At 38.8% G+C, this 24,036-nt stretch overlaps 1 protein-coding gene across 5 annotated transcripts in view; it reads right to left on the reverse strand.

Moving 5' to 3' along the window:
- Positions 1 to 4,219: 4,219 nt before the first annotated feature.
- The window catches only part of LOC119998658 (E3 ubiquitin-protein ligase PRT6-like), a 36,000-nt gene continuing 16,183 nt past the window's right edge, over positions 4,220 to 24,036 (reverse strand). For 2 of the 5 annotated variants that reach the window (XM_038845999.1, XM_038846000.1), the window contains one exon: positions 12,497 to 13,051. The gene's annotated coding sequence lies outside the window, so the exon portion shown is untranslated. Of the gene's footprint in view, positions 5,695 to 12,496; positions 13,052 to 13,650; positions 14,005 to 24,036 lie in introns of those variants that run through there. The other 3 variants (XM_038845998.1, XM_038845994.1, XM_038845997.1) reach the window with 3 other exon arrangements.

Raw genomic sequence — 24,036 nt, forward strand, 5'->3', positions numbered from 1 at the left:
GTTTTGGTTTGATAGAAGTGAGGTGCAGCTTGTTAGGCAGCAACAGAAAACTTCTGGGACATTTGAGGAGTCTCGGGTGCATAATACTGAAGAAGGAAATGATGGTGCAGGGTGTGGTAGTTTGGACGAAAGGTTGGAAGCTGTTAAGGAGAAAGTGACTGATTTGGGTGTCGAGGTTGAGCAAGTTGGGAGTTTGCAGGGGCAGGTGATCACCCGATTGGAGCATCTCGAATCAACAGTTGAGTCACTCCAAATGAGTATTGGAACACATATGTATGAGATGAAGGAGGCAATGCAGCGATTTGAAGCTCAATAGAGGGAGATGTTTGATCTGATCCGTGATAGGAGCTTACCCTGATGTTCTGTGGTTGAGAGCTGATGTCTAGCTAGTTTGCTGATACTCTGACTCATTGATTTGGAGTGGAGGGAGTTTTTTTTTTTTTTAGTACTTAATTATGTTGGTTCGGGTAGATGGAGTTAGGATTAGTCTTATGATGGATGCCTATTTTTGAGACTGTGTGATATATGGCATGATCATCACATATTTTGTTAAACCGTACCCGTATCTAACCTATGTTATTCATTGACGCTTATCCTTGTTGCATTGAGCTTGCTTGTGATTGGATCATGATAACTTTAGTTTGAATCCAGTTTACATTTATTTTGTTCATTTTTGAGCCTTTCTTAGCCAAATTTCTTGCCCCAATAAAGTCCTTCTGATTTATTGAATGAAAATTTTAGTGTGAAGTAAGATTGGTGGACATGTGAGCATATGACTGCAGGTTATGAATTCATAAGAGAGTAAACACCACCCTTATACACTTGAGTGAAAATTCTCTTCTATATATTATGTGTGTACCTTGGTAAGGGTGTGCAAAAATAATTGTGTAGACTAAAGTGGTTGTGAGCAGAGTTAAGGCTGTGCAACTTTCTACCGGATGTCAAGATTGCATTGAAATAATGAAATAGTACTTGTGCTGCCAATTCTTGATTGCAGATTTTCAACTGATGCTTAAAGGGTTTAAACTTTTTCTTGTTTGCTTGCTTGAGGACAAGCAAGGTTGAAGTTTGGGGGATTTTGTTGGATGTAAAATATACCTACTTTTACGGGCTTAAAATTACTATTTTTCTATGATATTTAGTGCAAACATACTACCCATATTGGTATTTTTATGACAGGTATTACAGAAGGATAAAGCTGGCATTAGACGGAATTTGTGACCTGTTTTGCAGCCTGTTGCGGCCGCGGATTGCGAGAGTCAGACTTGTGTGATTAAGTTGCTGACGTGGCAGGGACAATTGGGCCAGTTTAGGGCTTGCTAAGGACTATATAAGGAGTGATAAGCCTGGACAAAGGGAACTTTTGGGGGCTGCACGATTAAGGGCTACTATTGGAGAGAGTGTGACGGCAATAAGGAGGAGAAGAAATATCAAGTTCAGCAGATCAATTCTCCAGCAAACAAAACTTCGACTTTTCATTGATTTGAACGTTGTCCATGAGTATTTATACTGTTTTAATCATGAGCATGTGTAGCTAAACTCTTTTCTAGCTAGGGTTTGGTAATTCTTCTACCATAAACCTTGTGCACAGATTTAATTGACAATCAGACTAAGTTTAATTCTTTGTTCTCTGGATTGATTGCTTATTTCCTATTGTTATGCATGCCTGATCAACATCATAATTTTAGGAATTGTTAGTTAAACATATTCGGCTGACTATGACCCGGTGTTTGACGAAGTAACAAGAACTTGCATAAGATCCAAGTTTTGGGAACATAGAACATAATTGATTGGGTAATAGACCATTATCCTAGATTGTGCAACTGTCGATTTCCTAGTGCTTATGCTTGTCTTAGGAAACTCTTAGGGTAGACCAACCAAGACTCCTTTGATAAGAAAAGATCTTGCAACTGGACCAAAGTCAGGATCGTTGTTTAGGGAAATCTAATTGACTGCAGCTGGACCAAGGTCTCTCAATTGACATTGTTAAACTTTTAAATTGTGTGATGGTAGTTAAGCTTTCCATGGCATCTTTGACAACACTTTGGGGTTGCTCAAGTGTCTTTCCACTCCTCAATGTGATCACATTTGCTTGCTCTTTGGGATTTTGTCTCTATGGTCCTTGGAAAAGAACCTTGAGGTCTCTCAGTTAATATAGCTGCTAACTGTCCAATTTGTCTTTCAATGTTCTGCATAGTGACATCTTGATTTTGAAATCTATTTTCCACCTTGATCATGAATTGTGCTAATAATACCTCCTCCACATTAGCTTTCTTCACTTGTGTTTGAAAACCTGGTGGAGGTTTCAAAAAATTATTAGGATTGCTCCAAGAGAAGTTTGGGTGATTTCGCCATGGCTGATTGTAGTTGTTGGAGTAAGCATTATTTTACCTTCGTGGATTTGCAACATAGTTGTTTTGGTCCGCGTTGTTGGTGACAAATGGACTCCCCATCTGTCAATCTATATCTGCATGATTGTCTGCACAGAATTCACAAATGAGATTAGTAGCTTGAACTGAATTCACTTGCATATTATCTAACCTTCTTGTCAAATTTGCAACTTGAATAGCAAGGTTAGAAACAGTGTCAATTTCATAAGTTCCTGCCAGTTTTTTCGGTGTCACTCGTTCCAATGGCCACTGATAATTGTTGGCAGCTATTTCCTCTAGTAACCGATATGTAATTTTAGGACTCTTCCCCATCAAACTTTCTCCCGCTGCGGCATCTATTATAGATTGGATATTTTGTGCCAAACCTAGGTAGAATGTTTGCACCACTAACCAATGGGGGAGACCATGATGTGGACACTTCCGTCGTAGATCCTTTACCTCTCCCAAGATTCATACAAAGACTCCATCTCAAACTGCACAAAACTTGTGATATCGGTTCGCATCCTAACAGTCTTTGCTGGTGGGAAAAATCTTGCCAAGAATTTTTGGGCAAGCTCATCCCATGTTGTGATAGATCATGCCGAAGAGAATTCAGCCACGCTTTTGCTTTGTCTCTGAGTGAGAACGGAAACAACCTTAGTATAATCGCATCATCTGAAACTCCATTGTCCTTGAAAGTATTGCATATCTCAAGAAAGTTAGTAATATGAGCATTTGGATCATCACTAGGTAGTCCATCGAATGACACTGATGTTTGCATCATTTGTATAATGGTCGGCTTGATTTCGAAGTTGTTCGATTGAATATTTGGCCGCCTGATGCTTGCAGTTGCACCTGTGACAAAAGGCACAGCATAATCTCTTATAGCCCTTTCTTGTGAAACACCCCCAGCTTGGGCTCTATTCTCAGCACCATCACCAATTTGACCTCCAATGATCGCTTGATTATTCATCCCCTCACTAAGATCGTACATGGGTTTTTCTTTCTTTCTAAAGTTTTTCTTCTCTCTTTGTTCAAACGTCGACAAGTCCATTCAATTTCTGGATCAAAAGGCAATCCCACACTTTTGAGCGTCTCATGCAAAGTGCGAGAAACACTCGATGAAAAAGAAGAATGAATGGTAAATCTCAATATCGAGAAAGAGAGTAAAACTAAAAATAAAAGAATCCAAATTAATTTAGAATTAGTTGGTATCAATATCAATAGAACTAAACATTCTCCCGCAACGGCGCCAAAAACTTGTTACGCAAATTCGCAAGTGTACGAATCACTCAAGTAATATAGTGAAAAAAAAGATGTCGATCCCACGAGGACTATTCACCTATTAAGTACTAAAATTGTCCGAATCCTAAATTATTTGGAGAAGTCGAAAGTGATTGTTTGTGGACTTAAACTAAACTAAACTATACTAACAAGAACACGACAGAAAGGATTTAATCAGATTATGAAACACTAAGACATATGATTCACCTAACCAATCCAAGTCAAATATCAAGACTACACTATCAAATCATTATCAATCCTTATTGACGGTGAAATACCCTAACCTATCCAACACTCTCTCTCGTGTAGAATTGAAATTACCCACACACGATAACCCATGATATCTCTATGTGAATTTAAAAACATGCAAGCACATTAAGTTCTATGGTATTTCATAGAACACCGTACAAATCACGTTGACACATCGGTGTCTTTCGTTCAATCATGGCATATATCACAAGAGCACGTAACATGCATCCTCTCTCTATTCAACATGCACAACCAATCAATCGAATGGTGATCAAACATTCAAAAGCATTAAGCACAATGATATATACTCAACAAGATTGATAATCAATTCAATAATATAAATCAATAATCCGAATCATCATGGTTCGGCTACATCGTAGCCTTAGCAAAATGGTTTAGTTCATGCTAAACTTGATACAATCTATCATATTCAAAGATCTCATAAGAAACTACCAAGGAAAAATAAATCAAAGGAGAAAGAAAGAAAACTAGTTGAAGGTAAGCTTCAATCCAATCTTTGCTTCTTCTCCCTACAATATTTTATCTGTTGCAAACTCTTCGGTCTCTCTCAAAAAGCAGTTGCCGTTCAAAGATAATTTGATTTTTATCCCAAATGCCCTTTTTATATTAGATGGGAAATAGGATAAAAACATGGGTCAGCCACGTCACCGCTCGAACACCAGATTGAACGGAGTTCAATTCCATTAATGTTTTAGCTTGAGCATCCGCTCAAATGGTCTACATACTCCAGCTCAAGCATTGGCTTGAGCGGCCGAAATCTGCATTGCTGGTTTCTTCCTTTAATTTCTTGATCCAAAAATGCCCAAATATCAATGATTTTCTCCAAAATCAACTATAAAGCTCAATGCACTGCAAAAGACAACATACAGGCATGAAATATACCAAGTTCCATAAAAAAAACTCAACAAAAACCTAACTTAAAAGTGCATAACTTATATAGATATTTCATGCTATCAAACACCCCCAAACTTAAGTTTTTGCTAGTTCTCGAGCAAAAGAAAACAAAAACACACTAACAAAACTAACTCACTGATTTAGGAATCACGGTTGCATTTAGCACAGGTGTCCCTAGTGGACGTGTTGTAATCTCGTGAACGTTTACCAGAATGACACCACAAACATTTTGAAACACCACAACACATAGAAGTATGTGAACACATTTTTGTTTTCAAATCCACACCAACAATCTGCCGTTAATTCGGACATGTTTTATGTCATGTTTCAAGCCACTGCTTGATGCAATATCGCACATAAGTCTGCAATACGAAGGGAGGTTTAAGTTGAGACAAAATTATCAATATTAATGTTAAATTATTAAGACGACACCTTCTGCTTGCAATAATTCTTCATACTTCTTGAGCATCATATACCTTTCTTACATACCTTCCCGCAAATCTCCAGTAGTATTAATACACATCTTCTCCAAAGCTAACGACTCTTGTTTAAGGTCTTCAGCATCCCTCAATTCTAGCTTTTTGCATAATGTTTGCAGAATATTAGCATCACTCGTGTGATTATAAATAAACGAAAAATCCTCGTATGGCTCTAATTGAGGTGCATCAAGCTGTTTGTCGACAAACTCCCATTACACAGTTTATACAATCAATCTAATTCACAGTCACGTCCAGTATTTGATGCAGCAGTACTTGATTACCTTCTCCTTAAGTTCACAAGCTATATCCAGTTTGTCATAGGAAATTCCACCTAAAGCTCGTTCAAAAAGACCCGCAAGTTCCTGAAATTCACAAATGATCTGTTATCTCTGCAGTACCTTCAAAAACACGAAATAAGAGTTTGGCTATTAAGCAAGCATCAAAATGCAACGTCATTCAAAAAGAAAGAGCGAAAACAATAATACTTAAGACATTGATCCATGAGGTCATATTGCAGCATACACATATACAAGGCATTGCAGCATATGTATTCGTATGAATAAGAAGGACTACAACAACTAGAAGGCATTGCATCAATCCTCACTAACACTTGAAGTGTTATTTTATATGCTTGAAAGTTTAACTCATACAAAAATCAGACCGAAACTAGAGTAATTCAATAATTTTCGCTACACTCAAATCAGTCCTCATTTCTCTGTTATCCCAATCACCATCGGTCCATCACAGGAAGTAGATAGCACGTAAATGTGACCCTTTTTTAAGAGAAAAGGAACACATGTTGCTTATCTTCACAAAAATTATACCCAACATTGATAATCAACCTGCTTGTGTGAACTCCAACAAGTAATCAATGCAGACTTAATCGCATTAGCATCCACTGATACTGTTAGAGTTGTAAGGCTCTTCCTATTTTTGCTTAGTCTGCATAGTTGTATTACATGTATTGTAGTCTATGTTTAGTCAAGGTTACTAGTTAGACTTTGACTTAGTTAAAGGTTATTATTAGTTTATTATGTGGCTGTGAGACAAGGCTCTAGAGTGTTCTAAGAGCTGATAATATCATGTAATATCTTGTACTGTACTGTAAGAAAAGAGTAGATCAAGAAAAAGACTTAGAACTCAAGTTACGTACTTTCTGCTCTCTATTGCTTTTCTATTCTTCTGCTTCACTGAAAGCATCCAGACTAGGAATTGCAATAGTGGTATCGGAGCTTTCAGACCTTAGAGGACCTGTGAAGAAGAGAAGGATGGCTATAGGATCATTAGGCTTACCTCCACATCCAATATTTTCTGGTGAGGGGTTTGATTTTTGGTTAGTAAAGATGGAGGCTCTACTGCAGGCTCATGACTTGTGGTCTACAGTTGAGAATGGGTATACACCCATAGAAATTTCAGAAACTTCTACTGTACAGCAGATCAAGGAGCAGAAGGAGAATAATACCAAGAATTTTAAAGCTCTCTCTTTTTTACATGCAGCAGTATCAGAAGAGATTTTCTCTCGAATAGTTGGCTTGAAAACAGCCAAAGAAGCCTGGGATAAACTCAGAGATGAGTTCCAAGGCAGTGACAGAGTTGGATCAGTAAAGTTGTTAACTTTGAAGAGGGAATTTGAGTCACAAAGAATGAAGGATGGAGAAACAGTGAAAGAGTATTCAGATAAGTTGATGGGTATTGTGAACAAGATGAGATTGTATGGAGAACAATTGTCAGATCAAAGAGTTGTTGAGAAGATGCTGGTAAGCCTACCAGAAAAATTTGAAGCCAAGGTCTCTGCCATAGAAGAGTCCTGTGACCTCACTAAACTCACTATTTCTGAGTTGTGCAGTAAGTTGCAAGCTCAAGAACAAAGTTAAAGGCAAGTCCACTATGCAGTGCTGGTATTGCAACAAACCTGGCCATATAGAGAAAAATTGCTTCAAGAAGCAGCAAAATTCTGGAAGACAGACCACTCAGCAAGCTAATTGTACAGACGATAAGCAAGATGTAGATAGTCTTTTCATGGCTCAGCATTCAACCCAATAGTGTGATTCTCAGGTGTGGCTCATTGATAGTGGTTGTACTAGTCATATGACAAAAGATATAGGGTGTTCGCATCCTTGGACAAGACTGTCAGAACCAAGGTCAAGCTTGGAGATGGAAAAATTGTTGAAGCTGAGGGGAAAGGTGTGGTTGCTGTTAATACAAGAAGAGGTATGAAACTTATTTCAGATGTGTTATATATTCCAGATTTGCATAATAACTTGTTGAGTGTACCTCAAATGATGAAAAAAGGCTATACCTTAAAATTTGAAGACTTGTGTTGTAAAATCTGGAATCCTGAGGGTGTTCAAGTGGCAAAAATACAAATGAAAGACAGTAGTTTTTTGTTGAATTGTGCATCAGCAGTTCATTCAACCTATACAGCCAAGGTTGATGACACTGTGTTGTGGCATAAAAGATATGGTCATTTTAATCTACAAGGGTTAAAGTTGGCTAAAGATAAAGAGTTTGTAAGGGATTTGACTGAGATTGGTGAATCAGAATCAGTGTGTGAGGCATGTCAGCTTGGAAAACTTCCCAGAAAATCATTTCCTACCAATACTGCTCATAGAGCATCTGAAAAGCTGGAATTAGTCCACACTGATTTGTGTGGTCCTATGAACGCAGAGTCCTTGAGCAAAAACAGGTACTTTGTGTTGTTTATAGATGACTTTACAAGAATGACATGGGTTTATTTCTTAAGCAGCAAGTCTCAAGTGTTTAATGTGTTCAAGAAATTTAAAGCCATGGTGGAATTACAGAGTGGTAGGAAGTTGAAGACATTAAGATCAGACAATGGCAAGGAGTACACCTCCTCCAATTTTAATCAATTTTGTGAAGATGCAGGGATTATACATCAGCTAACTGTGGCATACTCACCTGAGCAAAATTGAGTCAGTGAGAGGAAGAACAGAACTGTAGTAGAAATGGCCAAGTGTATGCTAATGGAGAAGAAGTTGCCAAAGACTTTTTGGGCTGAAGCAGTCTATACTTCAGTATATTTGCTCAATAGGCTGCCTACTAGATCAGTGGCTGGTATGACACCAACTGAAGCATGGTTTGGAACAAAACCATCTGCTAAACATCTGAAAGTTTTTGGATTAGTGTGTTACACACATATTCCTGCTGTGAAGAGAAGCAAGCTAGATGAGAAAGCTGCAATGGGAGTGTTTGTAGGCTATTCTACACAGTCCAAGGGATATAGAGTTTATAATCTGCAGACAAGGAAGATTTTGATTAGTAGAGATATTGTTGTTGATGAGAATGCATATTGGGATTGGGACAGAAGTATGGTGGTGAATTCAGAAAAACCTCAGCAGGTTATTGAAATACCTCAAGGCAGTTTAGGAGTAAATGGAGATAGGTTGGTTCTAAATACCACAGATGAATCCTCTGTTAAAAAGAGTAAAACCTTAGCTGAAGTATATGAAAGCTGTAATATGGTGTTTGCTAAACCAACTTGTTTTGAAGAAGCCAGCAAGCAAATGGAGTGGCAGAAAGCTATGAAAGAAGAACTAGAGATGATCAATAAGAATGCTACTTGGAAGTTGACTACCAAGCCAGAAAATCATAATGTTATTGGTGTCAAGTGGGTTTATAGAACCAAACTCAATCCAGATGGGTCTATAAACAAGTTTAAAGCTAGATTGGTTGTGAAAGGTTATGCACAGATGCCAGGAGTTGATTATGGAGAAACCTTTTCTCCTGTTGCTAGGCATGATACCATAAAATTGTTGATTGCCTTAGCAGCAAGGGAAGGGTGGAAGATCTTTCATTTAGATGTGAAGTCAACATTCCTAAATGGCTACCTTGAGGAGGAGATTTATGTTGAACATCCTCAAGGATTTGTCATTGCTGGCCAAGAAGAGATGGTGTACAGGCTAAGAAAAGCTCTTTATGGGCTGAAACAGGCTCCAAGAGCCTGGTACAGCAGGGTTGATAGTTATCTTGTAGATCATGGTTTCTGGAGGAGCTTGAATGAGCCAACTCTGTATACCAAGAATGAAGAGAGTAAGCTGGTGGTTTCATTGTATGTAGATGATTTCTTTATTACTGGGAATTGTCAAGCTGCTGTAGAGAATTTCAAAGAACAAATGAAAGCACAATTTGAAATGTCAGATTTGGGAGAAATGTCCTATTTTTTGGGCATGGAGATTGGTTAGTTTAAGAATGGGATCTTCCTTTCTCAAAGGAAGTATGCTCTAGATGTCTTAAAAAAGTTTCATATGGAGAACTGTAAAGGTGTGGCCAGTCCATTGTCAGTTAAAACCAAATTGTCAGTGGAAGACAAGGCAGAACCAGCTAATGCCTCTGTGTACAGAAGCTTAATTGGTAGTTTATTATACTTAACTGCTTCAAGACCAGATTTAATGTATTGTTTAAGCTTGTTATCATGATTTATGAAGGCACCAAGCAAGATCCACCTTGGAGCAGCTAAGAGGGTACTCAGGTATATCAAGGCTACACTGGATTTTGGAGTTTGGTTTTAGAAGAATGAGGGATATGCACTGGAGGGCTATGCTAATAGTGATTATGCAGGGAGTTATGAAGACTCTAAAAGCACTTCAGGTTATCTTTTTTCACTTGGCTCAGGAATGTTTTCCTGGAGTTCAAAGAAGCAGGATATTGTGGCACAGTCCACTGCTGAAGCTGAGTATGTCTCAATTTCTTCAGCCTCAAACCAGGCTATATGGCTAAGAAAGCTGCTAGCTGATGTTGGACAGCAACAAACAGAACCTACAGTGTTATTTTGTGACAACAAGTCAGCCATAGCAATAGCTGAGAACCCAGTTCATCATGGGAGAACCAAACACATGCGTGTTAGGTTTCATGCAATTCAAGAAGCAAAGAAGGATGGAGAAATTAAACTGCTGCACTGCAATTCAGAAGACCAACTTGCAGACATTATGACCAAGCCATTACCAAAACCAAGATTTGAAGTTCTGAGAGCAAGATTGGGTGTCACTAGAAAGTGCCTTAAGCAGGAGTGTTAGAGTTGTAAGGCTCTTCCTATTTTTGCTTAGTCTGCATAGTTGTATTACATGTATTGTAGTCTATGTTTAGTCAAGGTTACTAATTAGACTTTGACTTAGTTAAAGGTTATTATTAGTTTATTATGTGGCTGTAAGACAAGGCTCTACAGTGTTCTAAGAGCTGATAATATCATGTAATATCTTGTACTGTACTGTAAGAAAAAGTGGATCAAGAAAAAGACTTAGAACTCAAGTTACGTACTATCTGCTCTCTATTGCTTTTCTATTCTTCTGCTTCACTGAAAGCATCCAGACTAGGAATTGCAATAGATACAAACTGAATTTACCTACGCCCCATGTAAATTTTACTGCCTTGGCTACCAAATTTGAGCAAATCCTTAGCTATATCTATGGCATCTTCAACAAGGACAAACCTTTCATGTTTTCCTCCGATATGAGGTCCTTGAGCTCTCCCAATTCCTGAAAAAGGGGTGTCAGTACCCAGGCCTTGAAGCATTGGTGCCTTAGGTTCTTCTGCTTCTGCTGATCTTTCTGAAGACAAATTTATCAACAAAAGCCATTGCATTATTGAGAGGAACCGAAGTTCCCATGGAAGCATTCTGACTGGCTTCAATTTCATATGGGATAATAGCCAGATTGTCATTTTGAGTATTTTGAGTTGGGGCAGCTGCAATAAATAGTGACAGATTGTTGTCATGAAGAACCATAGAATAAGGAGGAGATTCAGACGTGCCATCTTTCTCAAAGCTTGAATGGCCAGATGTACTAGCAATGTCTCTCTATTCATTTGAGGACTCTGAGTGGTGCCATCAAGGAGTACTAGTGGAGTCCTCAATGTTGGAAGGCTTTGGCTGCTCAGCAGTAGGGGTGGAACTCCCCTAAATTTCGGCCTCCATTATCTATTTTCGACCCGCACTTCATTTTGTTATGGGGTTTCAACTTGGCATCGATATACGAACGTCCAGCACTTGGGCCATCATTTAGGCTTCCATTCATACTCAACCTGTATCTCAATAGGGGCTCCTCCCTCATTTATGCTTCCGACCAGAAAAGATTTAGGAGGTTCTACCTTGGCATCAAGCATGACACAAACAAGCGCCAACTGCACTCGCAGCAACACTAAGGGCGTAGGCACGGCACTTGAGTGATTTGTTTGAAGTATTTCCTCAACAAATTCAACACTTTCAAATCTAAAGAAATACAACCCATCCATGAGCATTACTTCGAGACAAGCCCTTTGGCTTTCCACATACGTTAAAAAATGATTTTCACCACTTTAAATGACATGTAGGCACCCACAAAATGCCCAACAAGGCATCTCTCCCATTTCTCTAACCCATCTTTACCATGTCTCAAGTGGGTGGCACACCAAGGGGACCCTATCTTTCATTGAGTGGGGAACATAATGAAGCTTGAGAGATTAGTTCGACCTTTTGTCCCAAATAAACCTGCCCAGGTAGAGATTCAGTATTCGAAGTAGAGTTTCTGGAACACCCAGCTATCGATTCCTTTGACTGAGGGAGCGGAACATTAGTCGGGGATCCGAGATGATTTGCTTTCCCGCAGCCACAGTGGATCTAGGATGTGACTTCCCTCAGCATCGTTAACACTCTGACAAGCCTTTTCTGCTGCCATATGTAGCTTCAGAATTTCAATGGTTGCATAATTTTCAATACATGTCTTCTGGCATTGGTCTAAGATCTCTTCAGAGATAACGAAGTCAGAGGCTTCATGATGTTTCGCAGGGAAAAGATTCATTTTCTACTACAAGTTCATGAGAATATGAGATCGAGGATCCGAGAGATGGGGGCTGTGAGGTCAGAACAAATCAAGATCCATCCAAGCAGCAAAGAGGTGGAACTGGACAGCATAACTCCTCCAAAAGAACCCACATTCAACTCAAGGAGAAAGACCTGCAGTCTGGCATGATGATGAGACACATGATTCTTCATCATCATCATTGTCGCCTTTATCCCAAAAGTTTGGGGTCGGCAACATGAGTTTATAAGAACATCAACGCAAATCCACCACGTGTTTCCATCGTAAATTGGGAACGGACCAATGATATTCTCATTTAGAGTCATGATTAAATTTGTAAAATCTACTAATAACACTTGTTTTCCAAGTAGCAAGCAGCACAAAAACTATAGAGTAACTATGAGCAAAGTTGGATAACTCACCAAATCATGATACACTGGTGAAGTACAAGAACTTAGTACAAATATACACTGCAAAAAGATGCATGTGTAATGTGGGAGAGGGTGGCAAAACAATTATGCCCATTCAGAGTGCAGAATGCTGCATATCATAGTAACAGAGCATTACATCCAGTGGTTGCTGTGACAGTTGGAAAACTACAAACTAAAGCAAGTTATCTACTATCAGGAAGCCCCTGGCTTGTCCAATTTTGAATGTTGAATTAGCGCATTTGTACCTCTGCAGAAAGCCATTACAGGTTCTATTTTGTCCCTCTGCAGAAAGCCATTATAGCTTCTATTTCCCAGACTTCGCCTCTCCGTATGGAGCATTGTGCACGTGACTTGTTTAACTTTCAAATGAGATTCATCAAAAACATCTTAAAAAGCCACAGGACAGAGACTTGGGGGACCGTTGAAGAAGGAATGCCATGAAAAATGAACTTTATTTCATAGGAATGATAATGTAAAAGCAAGGAGATAAAAATAAGACATCCAAACCAAAGGAGATAAAAATAGCAAGTCACCTGATATGAAATTTAAGACCTACTAAAAATATAGTGATTTCAAACCCAAATTATACTCGCAAGTGCACGAATCAATTGTAGTATAGAAGTGGTAAATACGAGTGTCGTACCCACAAGGACTGAATATTAAAGATATGCAATTCCAACTCTTCATAATTATCAGTAGAAACAAAATGAATAAAGATTAACACAACTAGACAAACACTAGGGATCCGATTTCACCAACTCTATTGTATTTAAATTGTTTAGCCAATAATTCTCATTTCATTCATGCATGTCAAAGATCAAGTCCCCTAATTTATGTAATAGTCATGGGCATCTGACTTACCACGTCTATTCTCAACTGCAACCATCCATGGGCATATGGATTGGCTAGGATAATAAAAAATGCATTAAGACCTATGGTAACTTATGTAGCGATCACAGAGATCCTAGCATAAGGCATTTATGTCTAAGTAACTCCGGTGTCAACTGCAAGAAGCTGGTCTCAAATTGGACATGGGCATATGTCTCAAGTTGCATCATGGTAATCAACCCTAGATGATAGCTAAGCATCAGGATTTAATTATCAATAAAGAATAGCTAATTAACACTTGACAAAGCATGAATAAACTAACAATTAATCAAACCAAATTTATTTAAACATAATAGAGTGGATCCATCATCACCCTAGTAAGAGGATTAGTTCCTCATACTAGGTTACACAACCAGTAATTTATCTCACAGAATTCTAGAAAGAATATGTGATAGAATTGCTGTAAAAGAGAAAATGAAACTCCAGAACTCTCTCTATGATTCTAGCACTCTCTGATATTTTTTTCTTCTCTTGCTCTTTGCTTTCTCCAGAGAGACTCTTCTCTTTTTGTCTCAGTGTCTGGTCCTTTTATAAAAGTGAAAAGTTACTGATAAGCTTCACGAATGCCGTATTTTGAAGACTTTAGAGGAAAGTTGGGCTGCATACATGAAATATCAATACAAAGATCATTTATTAATGTCAGACACTTATATACATATACATATATATCTATACATATAACTATTATGTTGGACTTTTGCATATATATATACACACATACATATATATATATATATCTATATATATAACTATTACTCTGACTTTCGTACCACACACACACACATATATATATACAACTATATATATAGACTTATATATGTATATATCTACCTATAACACTGTTTATATATAGACTTTTATACATTTATCACAACCCCCAACCAGCTTATTGCTAATCCCTAGTAATTCAAGCGTTCGGAAAATTCATGCAAAAACTGTAAATAATCCAATTATCTCGATAATATGAATATATTCAAGAATCCATCAACCATTATCACTAGAACAAATAATTCTGACTAAATTTCATACCACCCATTCTTTCTTAGCGTGAGGTGTAGTGCGTAGCGAATTTAACATAAATATGTGGCTTTAATTTAAACTTAACACAAACACTGCAATATCACAAGAATCATCAGACTCAATGAACAGTTAATATCAAGGGATTTTTTTTTTCAATAATATATATATTTTTTATGTGACTTGTGCAATGCTCAGTTTTATTAAGCTTTCTAATTGACCCTTGTAACAAGCGTTCAACCAATGACTCCCAATCCAGTTGGCTCAGGGCATTAGGTGTAAAGACACCCCAACGGGTTTAATAACTCAAGTCAAAAAGGCTACAAAACTTCGCTTGTCACATAGGTTGATGTCTTGATTTTTCTACCTTTTTACGCGAACACTCACTGCTTACTGAGGTAAGAGGTCCGGTTACTCAGCAGAGAAACTCATAGACACGCCTGTTATTTATAATTACTTTTTTTTATTTATTTTTTTATATATATATATCCCAAGATATAAATATTCAAAGAATTCCAAATCAACTCTAGAAAATCACAATATTCATAATTAATCTCAAATATCATACCCCACAAATACGTAATTCTGTGCAATTGATCCAATTATTAAATAGAATAGGTGAGACAAAACTAAAGTAAGAATAATCCACAAGTGATTATGGGTTTTCAACTCAAATTATTATCCATACTTTAGAGATATTTAGACCAATTCAGAAATACGGTAAAATCATAACTTCCAAATCACAAACAATATATATATATTTCAAATAACTAAACGGAATAAACATTTAACAACAAACGGTTCTAAGACTCAATATTCCCAAAGCACCGCAAACAAACGGAATTTGTCTCAACACCAGGATCCTTGAGACTGGATGCTAGGTTACTATCAACCTAACTAAAGAGATGTACCCCGTAGCAAAGGGTAAAAGGCTAACAAGGCCTTACAATAGGTTGTCATTCTCTAAGAGTTTCTGGTCGGCTCAATGGAACCCAAGCCAAGGTCAACAGTCCTTTGTATCTCCACTTTGGGGCTTTACAATTATGGACATTTCGTCCAGTCCATGCTTAGGACTCCCAAATACCTTATCGGTGGTTGTTTCCTGGACAAACTACTAATTACCTAGCTGGTTGAGTTGGCATCCCTCCAAGAGATCAACTACAAGTGTTTGAAGCTTGCACCTAAGGTAGCACAGCACTTGCCTCCTCTAGCTACATTTTTTTTTTCTTTTCTTTTCTTTTTTTTTTAAACTAACCAATCATTTCCTCCCCCACTTAAAATTTTGCATTGTCCTCAATGGGAAAAGACAAAAAAAAACTAAATATGAAAATTAAATATGTTAAACTGTGGTTCAGAGAAATACAACCTGATGCAAAAAATTTGGACCATTGGATTGCTATGTTTTCAATGTCGTATCATATCCATGAGCACGGTCAACATGTGCTCCAGCCTCTATTGTCCAGCCTCTAATGTTTGTAGCCCCATCTCGAGCCGGGCTATCGCTACACTCACGCGATCTGGTTGTTGAGACACTGCAACTGCTGAGGAGGACTCTTCAGGTGGTGATGTTAAGGGTTCTTCCTGGGCCTGCTTCTTTCTAGAAGAAGATGTTTTCAAATGGTTAATGCTTTGACGCCATGTCTTTTTTTCCAGCATGGTGACCTGATATCCCGAAGATGCCTGAGGCAAAGGAGGTCGAATGCTTTTGTACGAAAGCAACCTTGTGATAAGCCGTGGGAAAAATAACTTTCTTGCCTTTGTTGGCTTCTTCTCGACGAAAGATTTGGCTGTGAAAATTATGGCCAGATAGATCTTCCCAATGTCAAACCAATACCCTTTATACATAGAGTATAAAACTGACAAGAATTTTCCCCGTCGTTCTTGCTCATGGCCAATAGGACACAGATTTCCCTGATAGCATCATCCAACAACCACACCTTTGGTGGCAAGTAGGCTCGGCGTGTAGCATTGGTGTGCTTATTCCTCTTTCCGCTACACATATCATCAATCATTTCCTGCTTTGATGCAAAGACCGGTTGTCGAAATCCAATGGTCTTATCATATTTTGGTGGATACCCTAAGCAGCAACACAGATCTGTTGTTGTGAATTGAACAGTCACACCAGCTATAACAACCTGGTAAACAGGTTGATTCCCAGTCCGCTCACTTCGTGGTAGCTCGATGAGAGTGTGATAGAAAGAACGAATGATTTGAGGATACACTAGTAAATTATCTTCTGGATCTGGATCTACGAGAAACAACAAGGAATGCTCCCTCAGGTAGTGCATCACCCATCTGTTGATGACGTCTCGCTGTATCTTTTCATCAATTCTACACTCAGGAATGATTTCAGCTTCGTTGAATAATGCAAACCTGGACTGGGATTTTGATAAGATGGTGTGTGGGCGTCTCGGCATATTTTCTGATCTTTGTTAGAGAGAGAAAAAAAACACACTCCAAAAAAATGGATTTGAGATTTCGATGAATCGAGAATAATAAAGAAAAACGCACTACAAGTATGGAAGAAATTTGGGGTGCCTGTCACATCACCAGTCTATTTACCATCACGCTCCGCTGTTCAGTTCAACGCTCGATGAAGACCAAAATACTTTTTTTTTTCAAATAAATAATAATAATATTAAAAAAAAACAAAAATAAGACAGAAATATGGGTTGCCTCCCATAAGCGCTGTATTTATCGTCTGGGCAAGACGAAGTGTTCCCAACACTCAATTACCTGGGTCTTGGAGAGTAATGTTGGACACTGTTGTGTCATAATTAACTTCCAAATAAGGTTTGAGGCGATGACCGTTAACCTTGAATTCATTTCCCGTCTCCAAGTTGTTAGTGTCAACAGCTCCATGGGGATATGCTCGAACAACTTGAAATGGGCCATACCATCTTAAACGTAACTTCCCTGGAAAAAGTTTTAGACGAGAGTTAAACAAAAGTACCTTTTGACCAGGAAAAAATTCTTTCATTGTGATGCACTGATCATGATATCTTTTTGTCTTTTCCTTATAAATCCTCGCATTTTCGTATGCCTCGTCACGTAGCTCGGCAAGTTCATTGAGCTGTAGTTTCCTCTTCTCACCAGCTGCATCGTAATCAAAATTCAACCTTTTTATTGCCCATAATGCCTTATGCTCGAGCTCTACAGGAAGATGACAAGCCTTGCCGAAAATCAAACGATACGGAGACATGCCAATTGGAGTTTTATATGCAGTGCGATATGCCCAAAGAGCATCATTCAATTTTATACTCCAATCAGTTCTTTTGATATTCACAGTCTTCTCCAAAATTCGTTTAATTTCTCGGTTAGAAATCTCTGCTTGTCCACTGGTTTGAGGATGATAAGCAGTGGCAATCTTATGCGTGATATTGTACTTGGCAAGAAGTGTAGACACACTCCTGTTCAGAAAATGCTTCCCTTCATCACTGATTATAGCACGTGGAGTGCCATATCTTGGAAATATTACACCTTGAAGTAACCGGATTACCACCTCACTTTTGTTGGTTGGGCTTGCAACAGCTTCAACCCACTTGGACACGTAGTCTACTGCCACTAGTATATATTCATTCCCATGAGACTTGGGAAATGGCCCCATGAAATCTATTCCCCAAACATCAAAGATTTCAACCACCAAAATATTGTTGAGTGGCATTTCATTCCTGCGAGAAATGTTGCCAAGTTTCTGACAATTTCCACAGGTGGAACAGAAAATGTGGGCATCCTTGTGAAGAGTTGGCCAATAGAACCCTGATTGTAAAATCTTTGCAGAAGTTCTCTGGGTACCAAAATGACCACCACAGGCGAATGTATGACAGAATTGTAAAATACTCCGTTGTTCTTTCTGTGGCACACACCTCCGAATGATTTGATCAGCACAATGCTTGTATAAGTAAGGCTCATCCCAGAAATAATGCTTGGCTGTGGAGAAAAATTTCTTCCGTTGTTGGTGAGTCCAGTTTTTGGGAATAACACCTTTTGCAAGGTAATTGGCAATATCAGCATACCAAGGTATCTTAATTTGTACGGAGAAAAGTTGTTCATCCGGAAAAGTTTCATTCAATGGAAGCTCCGTCTTCTCACCATCATTTGCTTGGACAATAAGAGAAAGATGATCTGCTACAACATTTTCTGCTCCTTTTTTGTCTCTTATCTCCAAATCAAATTCTTGGAGTAATAACACCCAGCGAATCAACCTCGGCTTTGAATCTTTCTTAGACAGCAAATATTTGAGAGCCGCATGATCACTATAAACAATCACCTTGGATCCAATCAAGTACGATCGGAATTTCTCCAATGCAAAAACTACCGCCAACAATTCTTTTTCTGTTGTTGAGTAATTGAGTTGGGCATCATTGAGAGTACGACTTGCATAATAAATGACATGTGGTAGCTTGTTGACTCTTTGCCCCAATACCGTTCCAATTGCATAGTCACTGGCATCACACATGAGCTCGAATGGTGAAGTCCAATCTGGTGCCATCATGATAGGTGTAGATGTAAGTAATTGCTTCAATTTGCGGAATGCTTGCAAACACTCATCATCAAAGTGGAAAGTGGCATCCTTGGATAGCAAATTGCACAATGGCCTGGAAATCTTCGAGAAATCTTTGATGAAACGACGATAGAACCCCGCATGTCCGAGAAAAGATCGCACACCTCTTACAGAAGTCGGAGGTGGCAATCTAGAAATAACTTCAATTTTTGCTTTGTCAACGGCAATCCCCTTCTCGGAAATAAGATGACCGAGAACAATACCTTCGTGAACCATAAAATGGCATTTCTCCCAATTAAGTACCAAATTAGTCTTCTGGCATCTCTCCAGAACCAAGGCAAGATTGCACAAGCAAGTATCAAAAGATGATCCGAACACGGAGAAATCATCCATAAATACTTCAATAATGTGGCCCACCATGTCAGAAAATATACTTGTCATGCACCGTTGAAAAGTAGCTGGTGCATTGCAAAGCCCAAATGGCATTCTTCTGTACGCAAATGTCCCAAAAGGACATGTAAAAGTTGTTTTCTCTTGATCCTCCGGTGCGATCACAATTTGATTATAGCTAGAGTAGCCATCAAGAAAGCAATAATGGGAATGATCTGCCAGTATTTCCAGCACCTGATCAAGAAATGGTAAAGGGAAGTGATCCTTTCTTGTGGCAGAATTCAGCTTCCTATAATCAATACAAACACGCCACCCTGTCTGTTTTCTTGTTGGAATGAGCTCATTGTTGTCATTAGTAATCACCGTGATTCCCGATTTCTTGGGAACCACTTGAACAGGACTGACCCATTGACTGTCGGAAATAGGATAGATGACTCCTACATCCAACAACTTCAATATTTCAGATCGAACTACCTCCTTCATCGCTGGATTGAGGCGTCTTTGTGCTTCACGTGAGGATTTTGAATCATCTCCCAGTAAAATTCGGTGCATGCACATAGTAGGGCTGATGCCTTTGATGTCAACAATGGACCAGCCAATAACACTTTTGTATTGCCATAGCACCAGCAAGAGACTTTCTTCCTCCGAATTGGTAAGATTAGCGGCTACAATGACAGGTAACGCTTCTTCAGCACTGTTGGGTCTAAATTAACCTTACTAGCAAGTGTACTAGTCGGCGACTACAGCACAATGATAAGCAAGGGTCGAATCCACAGGGACGGTGTTATGTTTAATCCAAATGTATATTTGTATGTATATATGGACAATGCAAACAAAAGTAAAATTCAACTCAAGATTGTTTGGTTTGGTAATTCAACTAAAACAAGCAAAGAGCAAAGTGTTTTTGGTATTTTCTTAGAATTAGGATGCAACTAATGCAAATGAGATGATTTAACAAATATGAGATGAACACCAAGGCTTCGGAATCCCCCTTGGGAAATGACTTGGAATGACATAAATTTACACACATATTTGCTAATTCGGGCATAACGAATCCGTACCTAAGTCGGTTTTAGCGCACCTAAGCCAAATCTCCCTAAAATCGATTACTAGCCATCTTATTGGTCTAGGTCGGATATTCCTAAATACATTCTAGCCATCTTATTGGTCTAAACATGCATAGGAATTCATGGAGTTCTATGGAGATTAGGATTCATACAAATTGTCACCTAATTAAAGGGAGACACATTCATAATCAAGTGTTTCAAGAAGCATAATCTACTTGACATATTATTGTCTAAGCAAATTCTCCAAACAATTTCATCCAAAAACCTAAAGTGTTGGCCAAACACCACAAGCATGAATAAATTGCAATCAAACATCGAAACACAATATTTATACCCAAATCAACTCATATGTATGTAAATCAAGTCATAAACAAAGTCATCAAACCCAAGGCTTCATCCTAGCCTTGGCACAAGAGATTTAGTTACACATAATGAGAGGAAAACACAAGAGAATAGATGAGAAAGGCATGAATAAACCCAATGAGTTGAGTAGATCCAAGTGGAGTTGAAGAATCTCTCCTCCTAGCTCCAAGAATCACCTTCCCCCTCTGTTTTCGCTCTCCAGAAATCTGTTCTAGGTCTCAAAATCCCCCGTAGCTCGGACAAATCGCGACTTAAAACACCTCAGAAAATTGCTTTTCACGCCTAGGCGCGTTGTTTTCACGCCTAGGCGTGCACAACTTAAAATTCAAGTCCAACTCTCTGGACTGGGCGTGCAGGAGTGATCCTGGGCGTGCACAATTTGTGCGCCTAGGCGCGCCACGCCTAGGCGCGTTACCCCTAGGCACATGATTCAAATGACCATAACTTCTCCATATGACCTCCGATTTGCATGATTTTAGATTCTACGGAAAGCTTGAGATGTCTAGTTTCCAATGCCTTTTGTTGCGCTCAATTCCAATAACGTGACAGAAAGTTATGACTATTTGAACACACGAAGGTCGGTGGACATTTTCTTCAATTCAGCCCTTTTTCCGTCGCTTTTCATCCAAACCGCAATCAACCTATCAAAATACAAATCAACACATAAATACACTCATTATTTATCAAAAGAAAGCTTAAGAGGGGGATATTTCTACCAAAAACAATAGGTATTATCATAACTATCAAGCACCAAGATAAACATACTTCAAATGCTCCGGAAGTTGCTTCAAATCTAACTTTGGTGGATTTGCAATTGAAGGAACCACTTTCGGAAGTGGAGGACCGAGAGCTTCAAATGTACGGATCCACCTATGATTCACTGGTTGGTGTGCTTGCAAATATACACAAAATTTTGCAACTTCACCATCTTCTTCAACTTGCAGTTCGGGAAACGCAAGGCAAGTTGCCAAATGGTCAGTAGATTGATGCTCCAAAAATGATTCATAAATTGAGCCATCAAAAACTTCAATGCTAAAACACTCCCCTATATCTGAAGGATGTTGAGTAGCTTCGAACATATTAAATTCCACCGTTTGTCCTTGCACAGTCATGGACAAACAACCCTTTTTTACATCCACAATAGTTCCCGCAGTGGCCAAGAAAGGCCTCCCCAAAATGATTGGTATGTTTCTGTCTTCCTCCATATCAAGGATAATAAAATCTGCTGGAAGGAGAAATGTGTCAACTTTGACAAGAACATCTTCTATGATACCTTGTGGAAATTTTATTGACCGATCCGCCAATTGCAAAGTGATTGAAGTTGGTTGTAATTCCTTTTCGAGACCAAGTTGCACAAAAACTGAATATGGCATCAGGTTGATGCTAGCACCCAGGTCTAGAAAAGCTTTTTCGAAAGAAACTTGCCCAACAGCACAAGGGATAGTGAAACTCCCTGGATCCTTCAGCTTTGGTGGTAGCTTCTTGTTTAGAACGGCACTGCATTGTTCAGACAGCATAACCTTCTCGTATGGTGCCAGTTTCTTCTTTCTGGTGCAGATGTCTTTGAGAAATTTTGCATAGGAAGGAATTTGTTGAACTGCGTCAAGGAGAGGAATGTTGATCTCCACATTTCTGAATATATCCATTATTCACCGCATCTGGTCAATCTTCTTCTCATTCACCAACCGGCTAGGGAAGGGCACATGAGATTCATTCATTTTATGCTTTGATAAGTCAGCTGGCTTGGGTTGAGTTGCATCATCAGGCTTTTGTTCATCAGTTTTTGTTTTCTTCTTGGCCTCTTCACCATCATTCTCTAAAAATCCCACAATTGTTCCGCGTCTGGTGGTAATGGCGTTGATTTGTTCCTTGCCTTTTGGATTGACTTATGGTTGACTCAGCAATCTGCCCAGCTCTCTTTCACTTAATCGCTCAGCAATTTGACCAACTTGAACTTCAAGTTTCTGAATAGATCCATGTATGTTGCTAAATTGTTGGTCGTACCTGCTATTTTGCTCCGTCGTTTTCTAAATAAAATTGTTGGTGTTGAAAGCTAGAAAAGCCATTTGCTCCTCCAAAGAAAACTTCTTTGGTTAGGCAGGGACTTGTTGCGTCATCTTCCGATTGTATTGCTTACTCTGGCCTTGTCCTCCCCAACTGAAATTTGGGTGATTTCTCCATCCTGGATTGTATGTATTTGAAAATGGATTGTTGTTGGGTTGGAAACCACCTTGCCCCACATAATTGGTATGTTCTTGTTCAGAGTTGGAAGACATAGGACATGTTTCCATGGTGTGGTTAGGTTGAGAACAAATGGCACACATCTCAACTTGGCCTGCTTGTTGGGAAGATGATATTGCATTCATTATCATGTCAATCTTCTTCTCCATGGCTTGCAACTGAGGTTGATTTTCTGCTCTGGTGTGAACTTCATACACACTTTTTGGAAGCTTTACCCCTTGCTTTACTCTAGATGAAAATTGTTGAGAATTTTCATTTAAAGTTTCAAATAGTTCAAAAGCTTCTTCACTGCTTTTCTCCATTAATATGCCTCCACAAGCTGAATCTACAATGCTTGTGTTTGTTACGTCGAGTCCTTCATAAAAAGCTTGAACTTGATCATCTTGTGACAAGTTGTGGTGTGGACACTTGAGTAGTAGCTGTTTAAAGTTATCCCAAGCTTCATAAAATAAGTCCCCATCTTTTTGCTGCCATGTTTGAATTTCCCTTCTTAATTGCTTCGTCTTCTGGGCTGGGAAAAACTTCTTCAAAAATTTTGTTGTCATTTCCTCCCATGTAGTGATCGATCCTAGGGTCAAAGAATTGAACCACAGTTTTGCATTGTCTTTGAGAGAAAATGGAAACAATATGAGTTGTACTTCTTCCGACGTCAAACCTTGAACAGATTGTGTCTTACAGAGTTCAAAGAATTCTCTGATGTGTAGGTAAGGGTCATCAAATGTTGTGCCTCGAAATTGTGGGACTGCATTGAGTAGAACTGGAGAGAACGTGACATTGCCTTGAACATTGGGTTGAAATGCTATGCTGGATGGTTGCTCCATATTCTGAGGTACAAATGAATTCTTCATTGGTCTCCGAGCAGGTTCATTGATTGGTGGATTTGCAATTCCAGCAAGAGCATTCTCAGGATTCTCTTCTACCATTTTTCCTCTTACTTCTCTTCTCAGTTGTGCAAGAGTTTGTTCAATCTCTGGATTGTATTTAAGAAGATTTGAACTTTGAGATCGACGTCCTTGCATAAAAGAAAATATAAGCAATAATAATCCCT

Source organism: Tripterygium wilfordii, chromosome 5 (genome assembly GCF_013401445.1).
Source record: "Tripterygium wilfordii isolate XIE 37 chromosome 5, ASM1340144v1, whole genome shotgun sequence".
Taxonomy (NCBI): Eukaryota; Viridiplantae; Streptophyta; class Magnoliopsida; order Celastrales; family Celastraceae; genus Tripterygium; species Tripterygium wilfordii.